Source organism: Amblyomma americanum, chromosome 1, assembly GCF_052857255.1.
Source record: "Amblyomma americanum isolate KBUSLIRL-KWMA chromosome 1, ASM5285725v1, whole genome shotgun sequence".
Lineage (NCBI taxonomy): Eukaryota > Metazoa > Arthropoda > Arachnida > Ixodida > Ixodidae > Amblyomma > Amblyomma americanum.
Window position 1 is genome coordinate 420,666,267 of NC_135497.1, and position 16,912 is coordinate 420,683,178.

Below are 16,912 nucleotides of genomic sequence, written 5' to 3' on the forward strand. Positions count from 1 at the left end.
TAACTACATTTACGCCACTCACAACTACGAAGAAATATATAAGGAATGGTATGGCAAGCAGTAACTGAGCGTGTGCCTGAATAGTCTGAGGCTTCATACTGCTCTTGAGATTTCTAGCGAGTGTTAATGAAATTCATTTTGCATATTTCTTCTACCTTGCACAGCTTCGGTATATTATCGTAGTTATTGTCCATCCTCCGCTGGACGCGTAGAGCGTCCTTAACACCCTTTCTTCTTTCCGGCTTCTTCAGCTGCAGCCAGGCGTCGCTGGCGAATTTCAGCGTTTTAAGCTGGGGATGGAGAAACAAAAATGAAGATCATACTCGCAAGCGCGCCCCGCCCACAAGGCTTGCCCAGCTTTTCAGGGGCTTTCGCTCGGCGGCTCCGTAGCCTACCACCTGTATGAAGGAAGGTCATTCCTGCGGTGCTTGGCTTCCTGGGTGAGGAAATATCTACTTACTGATTGTGAGGCCGCCGCGGTGGCTGTGTGGTTACGGTGCTCGGCTGCTGGTCCGAAAGACGCGGGTTCGATCCCGGCCGCGGCAGTCGAATCTAGATGGAGGCGAAACTCTAGACCCCCGTGTACTGTGCGATGTCAGTGCACGTTATAGAACCCCAGTTGGTCGAAATTCCCGGAGACCTTCACTACGGCGTCCCTCATAGCCTGAGTCGCTTTGGGACGTTAAACCCCCATGAACCATGAACTTACTGATTGTAAGGCCGCGATGAATTAGTGCTTTGCTGGCTTTGCCCCCCCCCCCCCCCTGCTTTGGCTCAGGTAGAGCCCTCGCCCCCTTGTCCTCTCGGAAGTGCCGAGAAGTCCGCGCTCAAGGAGGCGGAGCCGCGACATGTGGGTTTTTCATAGCCAGAGCAACAAGCGATCGCGAGCTTCGCAAACTGCCACGAATTACACCGCGTCAACGTTGTGCCTGAATGGGTTAGTTCCAGCGGGCACTGCAATTAGGGGCTGTCTGAGCGCGAAGAAAAGTGCGTGAGCAGTGCTTTAATGGCTTTAAAAACGCTTTCGGAGGCTTTAAAAACGCAGGAAAAGGCGGCATATGAGTGTCTTGACTCATCAGTGATGGTCCAGGCCAAGGCTTCCTGGCTTTCGTTGGCGCAAAGCCTGCTAGGCGGCGAAGTTGGGACGTGTAATCTCTGGTATCAACTCTTGGCGGTCGACTAGGCCTACCGCGGATTGTCGCTTGAGTTCGATATAAGTATATACGTTTTGTAAATAGTTCTATTTATCGCAAAGAGTGCCCGGCCTACTCCTCATTCAAGCCAGCGCATCAAGGCTCTAAAGACCTCCTCAGGACGGAATTAATACTGATATACACCAGCGCGCACCCTCTCCGTGCTCCTTCTGCACAGTTTCCCCGCAAGCCGCACACATGGAGATTTATGCCTGGAGCCACCGTGAAGTACAGAAAACAACAGGCCTCAGATTCATCCGTTAAGTTTATTGAGACGCATCTTATCGCTGCACTACAGGGCGCTAGAAAAATATGAAATGAAAAACACGTTAATTGCGTTGCCACAAGATTATGTTGGAGGCTGGTTGCGTTCTTAGATTTGATAGGAATGAACACCACGGCGATCAAAAAAGAGGGTAAGGAGTTAAAGCTTCATTCTAGAGCGTCAATCTCCATGTGTTATCAAATATATTATTATTCTGAGGAAGTTCGCGATCAGGATTCTCTTTAAAAGTATGTCGCCGACTTTACTTTTCCGTGTCTTCCCTTTGTAAACATTTCATTGAGAGAAGATAAAATTTAAGGGTGCCTAAGCAGTGGTACATTTATTTCTTTAGTGATTTCGCACGATTCCCATAATCAGAAAACTTCGTGGCGCTGCAGCAATAGCTTCATTCTCATAGGCATTATGCGCTTAGCTTAATTTTTTAAGAGCGTTAGCTCTTACTCATCACGTTTCCAGATTTCTGGGGGTATGCTATCACCCTGAGCTCACAGCATCTATGGCAGCAACCAGGAAACAGCATATCTCGGATGGAGACTTGCAGCGCGATCTACAATAGCATAGAAGAAACAACCACCTGCCACGTGCAAATAATGACGTCCCGGTAAAAAATGGTGTATAGGGGTGGAACTATGTGAGAATGATGCCAAGGGATCAATTGGCCACATAGTTTCGGTTCCTCTATTCCAAGATGGCGGCCAATAAAAATGATTGTGCCCTCCCATCTCTTTTCTCCCTCACCCTAATAAATATTCTACAACGTGACGAAAACTGTCCACGTAAGGAGCCGCTTTGAGTGCATACATTCCTTCCTCTATATATACTCCGACAGCAAGGGGTACCCATCAAGGGACAGTTGTGTACCGAATTTGGTAGGTAATTAAAACCCTATGAGTTGTGGTATAGGAATAAAAAAAATTAAATCATAGCTAAACATTGTGTACCTTCAATTACTAAGTGTAGCGTTACCAGTTTGGGCTGCGAGCCGAATTCTAGGCCCACCTTGACCCTACAAACGAAGCAAGTTTCATTTGGGACGTATCCTGAGGGGGTCTAACTGGACAACGGGCGGGTTCTTCTTCGCCTTCTTCGTCTAGTACACCAAACAGCTAACGCTCGTTACTTCAATGTGTTCCAGATGGTGGCGTGCTTTTTTTTTGCCCTAGCGACCAGACAGATAAATGAGAGCAATCTACCAAAATTTATGGCACACGAAAGGGTCGGTCTGTTAAGTCGAAGATTTAGTTCTATCGCTGAGAATCGTTTGCATGCAAAGCAGGTATCAAAATATTCCGGCGGGGCGCAAATAAAACATGACATAAAGTAGCCGCTCTTGAGTGTTTATAATAATTGGTTTTTTGGGGAATGTAAATGGCGCAGTATCTGTCTCATATATCGTTGGACACCTGAACCGCGCCGTAAGGGAAGGGATAAGGGAGGGAGTGAAAGAGGAAAGGAAGAAGGAGGTGCCGTAGTGGAGGGCTCCGGAATAATGTCGACCACCTGGGGATCTTTAACGTGCACTGACATCGCACAGCACACGGGCGCCTTAGCGTTTTTCCTCCATAAAAACGCAGCCGCCGCGGTCGGGTTCGAACCCGGGAACTCCGGATCAGTAGTCGAGCGCCCTAACCACTGAGCCACCACGGTGTTACTGAGTGTTTCTTCAAAAAGCAGTGAATTTCTCTGTACGTCGCTGAATATACTTTTAACTTATGGCGCAATGTTATGTCAAAAATAGGACCCGTATTTGTTTAGTATTGACCCTCCTCTGTAGATATCCCGAAGCCAGATTTCCTCCGTAGCAAAAACCACTTCCCCATGGCGGCATGGCAGTCCTTGGGCATGCAGCACTTGACATGCCACCACCAAAGCATAATGGCACCTCTGTCCGTCAACTGCTCGCCAACTGCATGAGGCATAGACATTGCGCCGGCGTTAGCCTTGTAATTGAAATCGAAAGTGCTGCACGTAACTACTGCCCTGAGGTTGGGTCTTGCTGCCATGCTAATGGGATTTTTCATTTGATAGCAACCTGGCTTGATGATTTGTGCAAAAGGTTTGTTCTGAATGTCCATGTTATAATTGATGTAATAATTAGAGTGCTTATTTACAGAATATTTAAAGTATCATGGACACTTTTACAACGCCACTTGTACGCCTATTTATTAGAGCAAAACATATTCTTGGTAGTAGCGATAGTCATTTATACATACATCAATGAAATCGTTCGCTGCCTCCCATCTGGGATCACGGTGGTCACAATGGAGAAGTAACCACGTGTAAGCTTTTTAGAATGAGCAGGAGTGTGAAGTTCTTTGAACTTTCCGGGGCGCCATCTCTCTGGTGGTCGCCAGAAATGCGGCATTTGTCAAGCCGCTTAGCCTGAGACGGACCCCCGACGGGAACTTGGCGGCGACTGTATTGTAGTCAGTGCGTCGCTAACACAGGGACCATCCCGTACCAATCTCCCCTACTTGCCGCGGATGTCTTTGTGTTCTTCGCGCCGTCACAGGCATAACCCGCCGCGAAGAAGCTTAGGCAGGTACGGGGGTTGACCTGTGCGTGGAGACAAAGGGTTGCTGAGTTTTGGACATGCGCGAGAGGCACGTCGTAGAATAAGGTGGTCGTGGAGCGCTGATTTCATTGACGACTGTTTTTTTGTTTCTGTAAGGAACCGAACGTCTCGAACGACCGTTCCTTCGGCATGAGATTGCCTCACATGTACGTGTGCGAAAGAGAAGGCAGATGTCGAGGATAGGAATCTGCTAATTTCTGTGCGGTCGGGAATCGTAGTTGTGTATGTGCTGTTTGTGCTTTTGATTGAAACCTCTCCTTTCCTAAATGTTTGCCTGGCCAAGGCAATAGCAGGTTTTTGTTTTTCCCCGATAATTGTTTAGTCGATATCCTTAATCTAATCTGTAATAACCTAGCGGGAACTTTCGTTTCCTTTCCTAACCTTTGATTGGTGAGCAGTTTCTCATTATCTTATTGGTTGCTGTCTCCGCTAAGTGCGGAGACAGAGGGGTTAAAGTAAGCGCTCTGGGTTGAACCGGGACTCAATTTGTCTGATCGGTTTAGTCATGTTGTTAAGTTTTCTCCTTGCTAGCTTCTTCTTGTTTTATTTCCGCTGTAAATAAATAGTTAACCTTCTGCTTTCCTCTAGTAACGTGAATGTTGGCGAGTTAGAGCCACCAAGACATCGAGAAACCCCGATTTCATCATGAACAAGGTGATTACTCTCATCGCCACTTGAAGGGGAAAATCAAATAGGAGCTTAGAAATGTTTTCAAAACCGTCCTTGAACTCGTGTCTAGGAACGCACTGCCCACAGCAACGGCCATTCTCGGTTTGATTCAACACCATGCGCCATAAGCGTTTCTTTGGTATTTCGAATACAATTAAGAGGTATTAAAATAAAATGTAACTACTCCTAGCACATTACCGCAAAGTGTAGTGGTCGTTCGATTGGGAATAGTAGTCATTTACATTATTGGGTGTACTTTTGTGCCGAAGCAATTATGTGACTGTTAACTAATACCGTAGGCGCCAACAACCGGGCCATTTCTGCATGCAGGCGATTTCATCTTTGCTGCAATCGCCATCCGGAATGAAAGCGCGTATGCAAACTTTTTACGAATGGTCATGAGGGTTTAACAGTTAATTCCCAATCCCTTCAGATAATTGCCCCATATTCTGTTATGTGCCCAATCAGGCTGTGAAAATCGACACCCCAAGTAGCGGCAAATATGACGCTGGGGTTCTGACCTTAAAACGTCAGCGAAGACTATCAACCTTTCCACACAAAAATTGTCGTCGAAGGCAATCGTTCAAGAAAATCTTGAAAGGCTCTGTAGATATTAATTATTTCCACTCGAATGTTATTTGTGTAGCGCTAGTAAAACACAGACGCTGTTTAAGATGACAGCGGTGTAAGGCACCACATGTTGATTAACAGAACCGCCTTAGCTTCAGCTAGTCACTGCTTAGAGATATGCATGGCCTTCAAGAAGTGCTCGCACTGGACGCGGAGGGCAACTCTTTGCCGACGGAGCGGACAGGATCTTCTGACGCCATTTTCTACGAATGGCTCTACGAGCAAATCGACACATTGGTGCTTAATGTGGCCGCCAATTTACTCGCCAACGCTACCAGTCGTTATCCGTCACCGCAAAAGACCACCAATTCCGGGTGAGTGACGGACCCCTTTGAAATGCTGTTTGGTGACCGAATTGCAAAACTTCCCAACTGAAGATGAATATTATGGATCTCACTCACATTGAGCAAAATTCAATAATATGAGAACCTCGTAGCAGTAAACTAAGGAGTCCGGTCTTTGTGTTCTGTCAGCACGCAACGGAGATTTTATGAGAAATGGTCATCAATTTTCAGTTTTCGTATTAATAGAACACAATTCATCAGCGGCGGAGCCCACGGCCGACGTTGCCGCGCCGCGCCTCGATGGCGTCGACACGCTCCTCCTTTAGTTTCTCCTGTGCGAGAGCTCCCTCTGGCCGGCGCGATCTGCTGACAGCTTAGTTCGGTTTCATTGAGTTTTTTCGTCGTAACTATGCCTCTATCTCCGACTGCGCAGTCGGAAAATATTCGTTGTTTATCCAACTCCACACGTATAGCGCGAAAGTGTTCCGAAAGAAAAACAATATTAAAACTTCAAATTCTTGAACTCGCCCAGGCGCAGCCCAGGAGCTCGAACGAGTTTTAGCGCGTTCGAAATTATAAACTATTATAAATAGTAAATTATAAAATCAATCTTCTACCCAGTATAATGGATGGTGCAAGGTTCACGAACACCTGCCAGTATACTATTAACACTGGATAAAGGGTGGCAATCAAGGCCAATATAGCCAGGTTTCGAAAGTGGCTTAGCCAATTCTGTCAAAGAGTGGGATAACTCTGGCTAACATGACCCATGATAGCGAGGTTTCGAAAATGGCTTAGCCAATTCTGGCAAAGAGTGGGAGAACTCTGGCTAACATGGCCCATGATAGCCAGGCTTTGAAAATGGCTTAGCCAATTCTGGCATAGAATGGGAGATCTTTGGCTAACATGGCCCTGCATAGCCATTATTGTTTGATGGCACAGCCAATATCGGATCCTCATTGGCAACTCTGGGCCCACTTAGGGCCACGCTTTGCCAGTGGCTTTGTAATATTGGCCCGCTGTCATGTGCTACCTAGGACGGTAGCCCTGCATGGTAAGAAATTTGTGCGCAATTTATATATAGGAAAACCTTGGTCTTGAGAGGGAATGATATATCTTCGTCTGGGTGGATACAGAGGTTGCTTGGGACTACTGAGGGCTGAAGGACTGATGTGATTCCACTGCGCTGCATGTTTCCATTTCTTAAGCTCGGCTCGTGACACTCTTCTGCCACTCCACGTCTTTCTCTCGCAAGGGAAGGAAAAACGTAGCAACAAAAGTGTCCAAGCAGGCAGGATGCCAAGGACACAACTAATATAGTATGCATCTATAAAACGTTGCGTGCGTACCACTATCTCTAAATTAGAACCACGTTACAAGCTGCTTCCTACATGTATAAGCAGAGCGCTTTACCCTGTAGAGGGCTAAACTCTAAGCTTTTGCAAGCAAAAAAATGCCACTGACTGCAACTCATCTTTGCCTTGTGCCAGTCATTTTACATCTGCTGCCAGCGCTACAAGAAAGAGCTCGTTTGGCTCCCCCTGCTTTGCTGCAGTGAAGGCTGCCATAAAAAAAGAACAGCGTACGACCTGCTTTTACGTTTCTTACGGAGGTGAAATTTTGGCAGTGACCTCTGGCTGAGGTTTCAATAGTGGACGTCGTTTGAAGGCTCATGCGTAGTACTTTATCCGGTAGACCGCGGACGGTCCCCTTCTACGCACTAGTTTGCCCCACAATTCTCGTGTCTCACTCAACATTAAGAAGAATCGTCCGCAACTTACTTGTCTAGTTGTTACGAAAATAGGGCTTCAGAATAGTCATTTGTTCGCGTATTCGGGCACCTATCTTTCGGGGGAAACGTCACAGTTCTACGTCATCGGATTCGAGTGAGCAGCAGCCCCATCCGCTTCCTGGTGAGGACCAGCCGCCGGTGTTGCCGCTGGGGTCAGCTGATGTGGTGGTCCATGCCCCGGTGCCGCCCGTAACTCCTGAAGTCGCCAGTGCATTGGCGCTAAAGGACTTGGCGGTGCCATTGATCGCCACCAGGCCCCGTGTACCGTCGGCAGAAGGTGCTGTCATGGCTCCATTACTCGCAACACCCAGCCTCTCGCCGATAGAGAGAGAAAGAAAAAAGCAGGCTTCTAGACCGATGTGTGCGAACTGCTGACATGTGGTTAGAGACTGCTGCAGAAAAAAAGAGAAAATGTTGAAAAAATCATAGCCTGAGAGTGAATATATTTCAAGGAGGGAGATAATATTTACGCTCTAAACATTTGCATAAATCGAATGCCATGCCGACAGGCAAATAAGTTGTGTAACGGACCCTGCTGCAAAGGAAGGTAGAGGGAGTGCAGTTCAACGTACCCATAACACCTAACCAGAGTTCGTTCTAGGTAATGTTGGATAGAGAGAGGGAAAGCCTAAATACATGGAGGTTAACGAGACGGGCCTGCGGCTCGGAGGGAAATAATGAAAGTGGCATTCGACTGTAGCCCTTGCGATTGTCAATCCTTGTTGGACTGCTCCGCATTGCTTTACCTCCTGCAACCATCGCGCATTAGGAAGAGCGCCACCCGGGCCATCTACCTATTTCTAACACACAATATCTTTTCTCCCCCACTTCCTAATATCTCAACGGCTACCATTTCTCAACACAATGACATGAATTGAGCAGTGCTATGCACTTAGGTTTATAGCTTTACCTGCCCGTTGTCCGGATGAAGTCAAGAGTTCTCCCAGCTACAATTTTTCAATGGGCGCCCGGACTCGCCTAGCCCTGTGAGTGCTGACAGAACAATGATTAGACAAGGCGCTCCAATTTTGATCTTTAGGCATTTGATTGGTGCTTCCTACAGCAATATGCCAAGACAGGAAGACAGCAAGACGTGCCTTATAGGCGGACTAAAGACTGTGCTTTCCATTGCCTACCTACCTGTAAAATTCTTGCCGCTTTTCATGTGACTAACTATCGCAAAGCCTTAGTGTCTAAGGCGTTCGGCTTCTGAGCCCAAGGATGCCGGTTTGAACCCTGGCTAGAGAATCCCGCATTTATACGAAGGCCAACTTCGAAATGGGCCGCATGCTGTGCGATATCAGCGCACGCTGTAAAGGACCCCAAGTTGTTGAAATTAATCTCGAGACCTTGATTACGGCGTCCCTCATAGCCCATCTGCTGGCTTGGGACACAAACTCTCATATACCATGTCTGCTTAGTGCAACTGCTGCTATCGTCGCCGCCTCGTTTTCTTCTGAGAGGTTCTAGTTCAGTCAAAGGATAGATGTTTATTGCCAGCATGACTGTCTGTGCTCTACAACCGCGAATGCCGTCACACCACGTGACATTGTGAGCAGCATGCAAATAACTCCCATATACCACTTATTTGCATGCTGCTCTCAATGTCACGTGGTGTGACGGCATTCATGGTTGTCATGATTTGAACAGCGCGAACTACAAGGGACAAGAAAAGAAGGGAAACAGGACAAGCGCTGACTCGCAACTAAAAGGTTTATTCAATGAAACCTTCTTATATGAAGAAACAATCAAAGGGAAAAAAACAACACAAAAAACTAAAAACCATGAAACGCAACATTCGTCAGGTGCTCCCGAGATAATTCATCTCCCTATCGCAAAGGAACACAGAAGGTTTGCTGACGCACTTCAGTTGATCCTCTGCGATGTGAAAAGCCTCGACAACTTCTCGTGTCGTCTGATCACTGTGGGTGTATAGCACACGGGTTTGATTGAATAATGCAGTGCAAACCCAAATCAAACCCGTGTGCTATACACCCACAGTGATCAGACGACACGAGAAGTTGTCGAGGCTTTTCACATCGCAGGGGATCAACTGAAGTGCGTCAGCAAACCTTCTGTGTTCCTTTGCGATAGGGAGATGAATTATCTCGGGAGCACCTGACGAATGTTGCGTTTCATGGTTTTTAGTTTTTTGTGTTGTTTTTTTTCCCTTTGATTGTTTCTTCATATAAGAAGGTTTCATTGAATAAACCTTTTAGTTGCGAGTCAGCGCTTGTCCTGTTTCCCTTCTTTTCTTGTCCCTTGTAGTTCGCGCTGTTCAAATCATGAATATCTACCAACTCGCCCAAATGAATGTTTTGCTAATTCATGGTTGTAGAGCACAGACAGTCATGCCGGCAATAAACATCTATTCTTTGACTGAACTACTGCCTCTCAGCAGAAAACAAGGAGGTGGCGACTATAGCAGCACTTGCACTAAGCAGACATCGGGAAAAGCAACTGCTGTCGCTCTCGGCCAGCCTCAATCTCCTAAAGGCGTATGCGTAATGGAGTATTCAAATAGGTAATGTTGGGCAGCTATCGGAATCTGCGAAGAAGCAAGGTATTCGTCGAAGTCAAATGAGAACTCTGATTTCAATCAAATCGCCATTTGAAACAGCCTACAGGAAAGCGGTGCCGCATTGTGGTTGGAAAAAGCGAACCGCTGTAGTCTTGCCATGACAATAAAGCAGCAGCTTCACTTTCTTGGTCTCAATCATTGCTCGCTCTGCCTTGCATTGTACGTCGTGCTAATAAAGAAAAAAAATTACTTTTCTCCAAAGAACAGTAACATTTCTTAGTTTCCATCTGTCTCTGGCGAGACCTATAGCCACGGGATCATAACCCTGATTTTATGAACCAAATTTCTTGCATGCGTGTAGGGAACTAACACTTAGTGCTTAGACCATGCGTAGACATGGAAGCGAAAAAATCACGGGCAGCTTAGCTTGCGGTAAACACCAAATTATTGTTCTCTAGCACCATTACTCCTGCTTCGCATGGTTTATCTTGACAATCTATGCCTTTCTTGACATGAACTGGCTTAATTGGGTTGATATATTATATGATGTTTGCGTAGTATTGTATCCTTTTAGACTTGTACTGCCATAAAATTGGTCATTCTCTACATTCACAGATCCCTGGGAATCATTATTCTGCTCCTGGCGCAGAGGTGCAACAGTTAAGCTATGCGCTTCTGCCTTGCGATGGCATGTGCTGCCATAGGAGGGTGCTTGAGAGACCCATGTTGTTCCTGAGGAATCTCACGCGACTAATCATTGATTGACCTCCCATGGTGGGCAGTTTGCTCACAATCCGGTGGGTAGCTTGCGATTACGTCAGAACGTCACGCGACCAAGGAGGCCTATATGCTAGAAGCAGGCTTCGGACAGACAGGCAACTGCTTTTCGGCGGAGTGTAAGCGCTAGGGCACTAAAATGGCAATGACAGAAATTGTTCAATCCAGACTAGGGGAGTTAGTGACAAACATTATTCAACGGAAATGCTGAATTTAAGCGAGCCATTTGATTTTGAAGATGCCTGAATAATGATTCGCTTTAAGCTACAATATAAGAGCCTCCCTGCAGCGGAGACACGGCACCGCATCGGGGGAAGGCAAAAATAAATAAAACTTCATTGCTGGGGGTTCAGGGTCTGAAACCGCAGAAGCGCTAAAAATCAGTTCCGCTGCCCGCTGCTTCAGACCACTACGCTATAGCCACAACTTTTATTTTAGAATGGTATTTATTACATTGAAAGTATATTATATTTACATTAACTATATTTTTTACAAAGCATTTAGGTAATGCCACGAAACACATCGCAAAAAAACAGAGCAACAGACCACTAGACACGAGGTAAGGCTGAGGACATCACCAAGAAGGAGTCGGTTCGTATACTTTCATCAGATTAACAATCATTTGGGAAAAATCTTAACATCCTGCCTAAATGATGTACCAAGCTCTCCAGCTGTGCTTGCCACGTCGTCGTCTTCGGCGGTTAGCCGCGTTCACGCGTGTTAAACTGCCAGTCTCTCACGCTGTATTTTGAAAGCGTGGTCTATCTCACCTTCCAGCTGTGCGCTTGGAAATGTCACAAGACGAGCATGCAGCAAACCGCGCGAAATGTCGGAAGATTATAAGCAATAAAATTCAGAAGACCCAGTGCCATCGCCATGTCATCGTGTAATGATAATTAAGCGACCTACAAACTTTCCTTTTTCTGAGTCTATCCTGTACTTAGCAGTTATAGTAAATGTTGTAGTAAACGCTACTGCATTGTTTTCTAAATATTCTTGGCGTGCATTAGGTTTTGTACGCAGACACAACAACACGTTGACTCATTTGAACAGTGCATATAGATCGAGAAGTGCAGGGCGCATGCATGTATGCATAAAGTGCGTGCAAGAAGTAAAAGCTTAGTGATATTTTGGGCCTCAACTCGTAACTCTCTCGGTTTTGTCGCACATATTAGCTCAAACAACACACATCTACACCCAAACCATTTTAAGCGTCTAGCGCCTCGTTCAATAGTGCCTTGAGGTCTTGTGTTATGTGTTTATTACAGAGTAATACCGCTAGTAGTTACCGACTACAAAAGATAACTCGTTTTAAAACGACTGTGAGTGAGGGCGAGCATAAGGGAGGGCCGAAGGTGTGAGGGGGAGAGCGAGGGAGGGCCAACAAATTTTTGTAAGTGAGGACGAAGATGAGGGAGCGCCATTGATTCAAATTTGAGGGTGAGAGAGGAAAAGTAAAAATGAGGTAATTTGCCCACCTCTGAACTCCATCGGTGCCACCTGCCGGCTGCTTGGGCTGCCATGCGACATGGCAGCGCGGAACCAACCGCGTTTGTTGTTTTGTGCATTTCGTCAAATTGTAAACTTCGAAGGATATATTAAATGATATTTAGCGTGGCTGCCCCTCAAGTCCACTTTTTACTCTGAACGACTCAAACCCTAGTGATACAGATCGTGAATTTAGCTGCGTAAATAAATTCATGATGTAAATGGAAATGTTTGGTTGGTCCCAAAGCGACTTAGAGTGACCAATGACAGAGCACCAATTTGACGCAAAATGGGTAATGCAAAAAGGACAGCTTACAGAATAAGGCCAATGACCTGTAATTTTTACGTCCGTGCCATCCTTGAGTTTGGTTGCGCCCTTTTATCCGGCAGCGTTGTCTACAGGCGTCTCTCTTTTCAACCTTTCGAGAGGCCCGACTTGCGGTTATGCCTCGGTTTTATTTTGGCGTCGAACAAAATTACCATGAATCTATTGTTCATCCCATATAGATCCGCCTTGAACAGCTAACTATTAGTGCCTTCGTTAAATTATGTGATTCTTTCTGGTCCTGTTCTCAAGCTATATTTTTTTCTTCAGATTTATTTTTCCAGTGTCTTTGCCCTTCCTTCAGAACACCGCAGGTTGTTCTCAATCTGCTTCTGTCTCATTTTGAAGGTGGGCAGGCGTTGCTTAATGCCTTTCAAGGTTCTTCCAACTCAGTTTAACATGGTTTTTGATAACGTATTCCTCAACTGTGCAACGTACCTTCTTGGGCCTACGTTGGCGAGAATCTTAAATGGCCATTAATAAAAACGCCCATCACGCGGCGAAGAATGTAAAGAAATGGCCGGAATAGACATATATTTACGTCACAGATCGATGTTGCCATACACAGACACGAGTATGTGACGTATGCAATATTCAAAGACGCTGATGTCGCTGTTTGGGACCCTGATTGAATTGGGGCCCTTAGAAATGCATGTAAACAAACACCTTCAAAATTATTTTCTTTTTTCCCATGGCATCTATGAAGTGAATCTCAGTCAACATCAGGCGAGTACACATTATAAGAGAATGTCGAAGTTCGAACGTCATATTGAAGCTGATACATTCTTTAAACGCTGTTATATACGTGTTTTTGTGCGTGGTTTAGCCCGGGTGGGGCAACAGCCAGGCGCTATTCCCATGAAAACAGATGCAAATAAGGCATTTCGAAGTACATTTGTAATATTTTCCCGCCCTGTGAAACAAAGCCTTCATCCATAGCTGGCGCAAGCATCTTAGAGCAGATTGTGAAAGCATGGAGCGTCATTTACAGCGTACGTGTATTATTTCCTGGGTGCCGTCTATTTGTTGGCTGTTCTCTTGGATTTTAGAATCGGATTTATTTTTAAACGTGGCCACGAATGAGTGCTGACACGCGACACACCACGAATTATTTCGACGCGCTCAGTCATGTTAAAATCGACTAATCAAACTTCGATACCTCGCACATTGTTGCAGTACAGCCCATGCTAATTGGGATAAACAATATACATCTCCAGTGGTCAGCTCGTTCTTAAACAAATAACACTACAGGCGACCCCACTTCGCAGTACGATAACCCCACGGACCTCCCACAGTCAAACGCATGGTAGAGAACAATCGCTTGAAAGTCGCCGTAATTTAATTGTCATTAAAGTGAAATTTAAATGTACAAAAAGTGCCATTCTTAGATACTGCCTAACAAGAGCAGTTGGGAAAGTCTATATGCTTACGAACCTGAACGGCGATATTGAAACACGACGAATACGTGCAGTGGCGCTGCTCCGTAATGCCTTGACAAAGTACAAAAAAGTAATATTTAACGTGCATTATTGAACGAGCTCCAGAGAAGCGCGATGGCCGAGCACGCACACTTGCGGCTAGACATGCTGTGCCCGGTTGTCCATCTCTACGTAGGGAAAGAAAACACATCTGTCGAACCAAAACCAGCGCAACCTCGGAGAATCATTAAAGTTGTGCCCTCATAGGAAGCAATTATTAGTGGTTATGGAGGCCAAATGAACTAGCCTTCATATGATCGCTACTGAGCACGACTCTTTTTTTACGAACATAAGTAATCTATTCAGCCAATTGTGCATGTCATAAAATTTGCAGTAACCACAAAAAATTATGGGAACACTCAGCGGAGTGCGACAGCGCTAATGGTCCTACTGCTGCTGATGATTTCTGCACTACAGCGGCGAATTTCCTCAAAATAGAAGCCCACGCGGTGTTATGTCGTTCGTGTTATGCGTGCTTTCGGCCCTCAGCCGCAGTTAGCTGTGGTAGAATTAACTGCTGCGAACTGGCTTTTTTGCTTCAGAGTAATCTCAGCGTAAAAACCTAGAGGCTGCCCAGCAATATTTTTTCTTGACTAATAGACGTCACAGGAGCCCTTAACAAAGCCTGAGTTACTTATCAAGCACCGCTAACACCACGATTTTTGGTGTGCTACTTGTCTTAAAATACGCTTTACCGTGCCCGGTTCTCAGCGGTAGATGCTAGTGCGCTGAACGCGCTTGGTCTGGATCAGAAATTGTCCTTTTTAGCCAGGCCTGGACAGGACGAAAGAGGAAAAACTTTTCTTTAATTTTTCTAAAGTTTTTCGAAAAACTCCGACATTCAGCCTAAAGATGAAAACCTTAAGTCGAACGGGACTCCATGGAGGCTTCAAGGCCTTGCAATATTTTTCAGAAAGGCCGACGGGCCCTAGTGTCTTTTAGAGCTACAGCTAATCAGTGGCATATTCTACTTCTGCTGAAGTTAAAGGGTCAGATGTTGATGCAAAAGCCTTATATGGCTCATCTGTTAATATCCGGCGTTGACCAACTGTGTATGAGAGAGACCGAAAACCCACGTGACCGCCTGACGTCATTAGCAGTGCTTACATAATCAGGAAAGGAAAATTATTTGCTCCTAAGTGGGTTTCAAACTCAGGCCAGGGACAATTTTGGCGTGACGTCAGCCGTGAACCGAAGTTTTTAAAGCTCTGAACCGAAGTGGCGTAATTAGGCCGGAAGTCATGGCAACCGAACCGGAAGAGGCGACGTCAGACCGGAATTCTTTGCTAAACCGCAAGTCATATGGTGGTTTGGTTAAAGTGAAGCTTATATGTGCCGGCTTTCACCCGAACTCCCTTGACCTGGTACGTGGACCTCGCGGAAAGGCCTTCCAGACATAAGCACTGCTTACTAAGTAGTACTAGCTTACGATCACACACAAGTCCTTTTGTTATTCACAGCACCGCAGTGGCTGAGTGGCTATGACACACCAATGCTGACCTGGAAGACGCGGGTTTGATACCGGCCTCGGCGGTCGCATTCTAGAGGCTTGTATACTGTTCAAGGTCAGAGAACTCCAAAGAACATCAGGCCAAGGACATTTCAAGGAGCTCTCAAATATGGTGTTCCTCATAGCCTGAGTCTCTGTGAGACGCTAAACTCCATAAACCAACCAAACCAAACAGCACGTAAGTAGTCTTAATTTGCCGAGCACGCATCTTCTAAAGAGGATTTGCAAGCAAAACGAACCGCGCCGCACGCTCAGCATCTGAGGCGGAAAACAAAGACGCGTGGTATTTCTCGAATTCCGATATCATTAAATTTGTGCCATTCACCAAAGCACTACCGCAGTAAATTGCTCACATTCTATTTGAAACCACACGACGCCACTCATCAAGCAAAGCCTGACGAGTCGGTCCTTCCGAGTGCAAGGCGCAGTTGGTGCGACACCAAATACGGACAGCCCTGTAGCGTTCGAAAACAACCATTCAAGCTCGCACTTCACACCTACGATTTTCTCCGAATACAAACCGCGAGCGTTACAATCAAGATCAACTCAAGATCATCTTGCCCTATTGGATTTTAAAGCTAACAAGCGCCAGTTCAAGCTGTTTGGAATGAGTAATAATTGGTCCTCATTAACATGACACTAGAGTTCGCACTCTCTTAAATAAATCGGTGTTCACTTTATCATCGACTTTACCTGGACTTATCACTTTAAACATGTCGTTAAAAATGCCAACAAAAGTCATGGATGTATTCACCATGACTTCGGAAAATCACCCCCATCTCTGACGCTTTTACTGTACGAGACACTCATACGGGATCCTTATCACCAGAATGTAACGCAGTCACTTGAAATGGTCCAAAATACTGTTTTTAGGTTCGTACACTTTAATTCTAACAGAACTGCAAGCTTAAGCAGCATGAAAGCTAGCCTCGGTCGTCGGACCTCCAACGTGTGGAATCAACTACCCGCGTCACTGGTACCAATTAATGATCAACGTTTATTTGACGAATGTATTAACTAACATTGTATAACTGGTAACATTTTGTAACGTTAGGCTCATATTTCTGGAGAAACGCAGTCATTGCACTCCTTAATTGAACAAGCGAGTTCATGCTCATTAAAAAAAGTTAAATGTCATTGCTACCTACGCCTTCAACGACGGTTTAATATTTAGAGATCGACGGCAGTATTAAATGACCGATTAATAGTAAAACATATTTTATTGCGACTGTATGCAACCCTTTCCATTTCGCTCTCGGATCTTCAAGGCTATTCACAAAGAAGATCACTGTTCAAAAAACCGAGCGCGGGCACCCGCCTTCTCATTTTGTGTTTGCTTTAGCATTTTTTAAAAACGTTATTGCGAAGTCAGCGCTCTTCGAAC

General features: G+C 45.7%; 1 protein-coding gene across 2 annotated transcripts in view; it reads left to right on the forward strand.

Moving 5' to 3' along the window:
• The first annotated feature begins 339 nt into the window (after positions 1 to 339).
• The window catches only part of LOC144103415 (uncharacterized), a 34,027-nt gene continuing 17,454 nt past the window's right edge, over positions 340 to 16,912 (forward strand). For both annotated transcript variants that reach the window (XR_013308294.1, XM_077636140.1), the window contains exon 1: positions 340 to 440. The gene's annotated coding sequence lies outside the window, so the exon portion shown is untranslated. The remainder of the gene's footprint in view (positions 441 to 16,912) is intronic.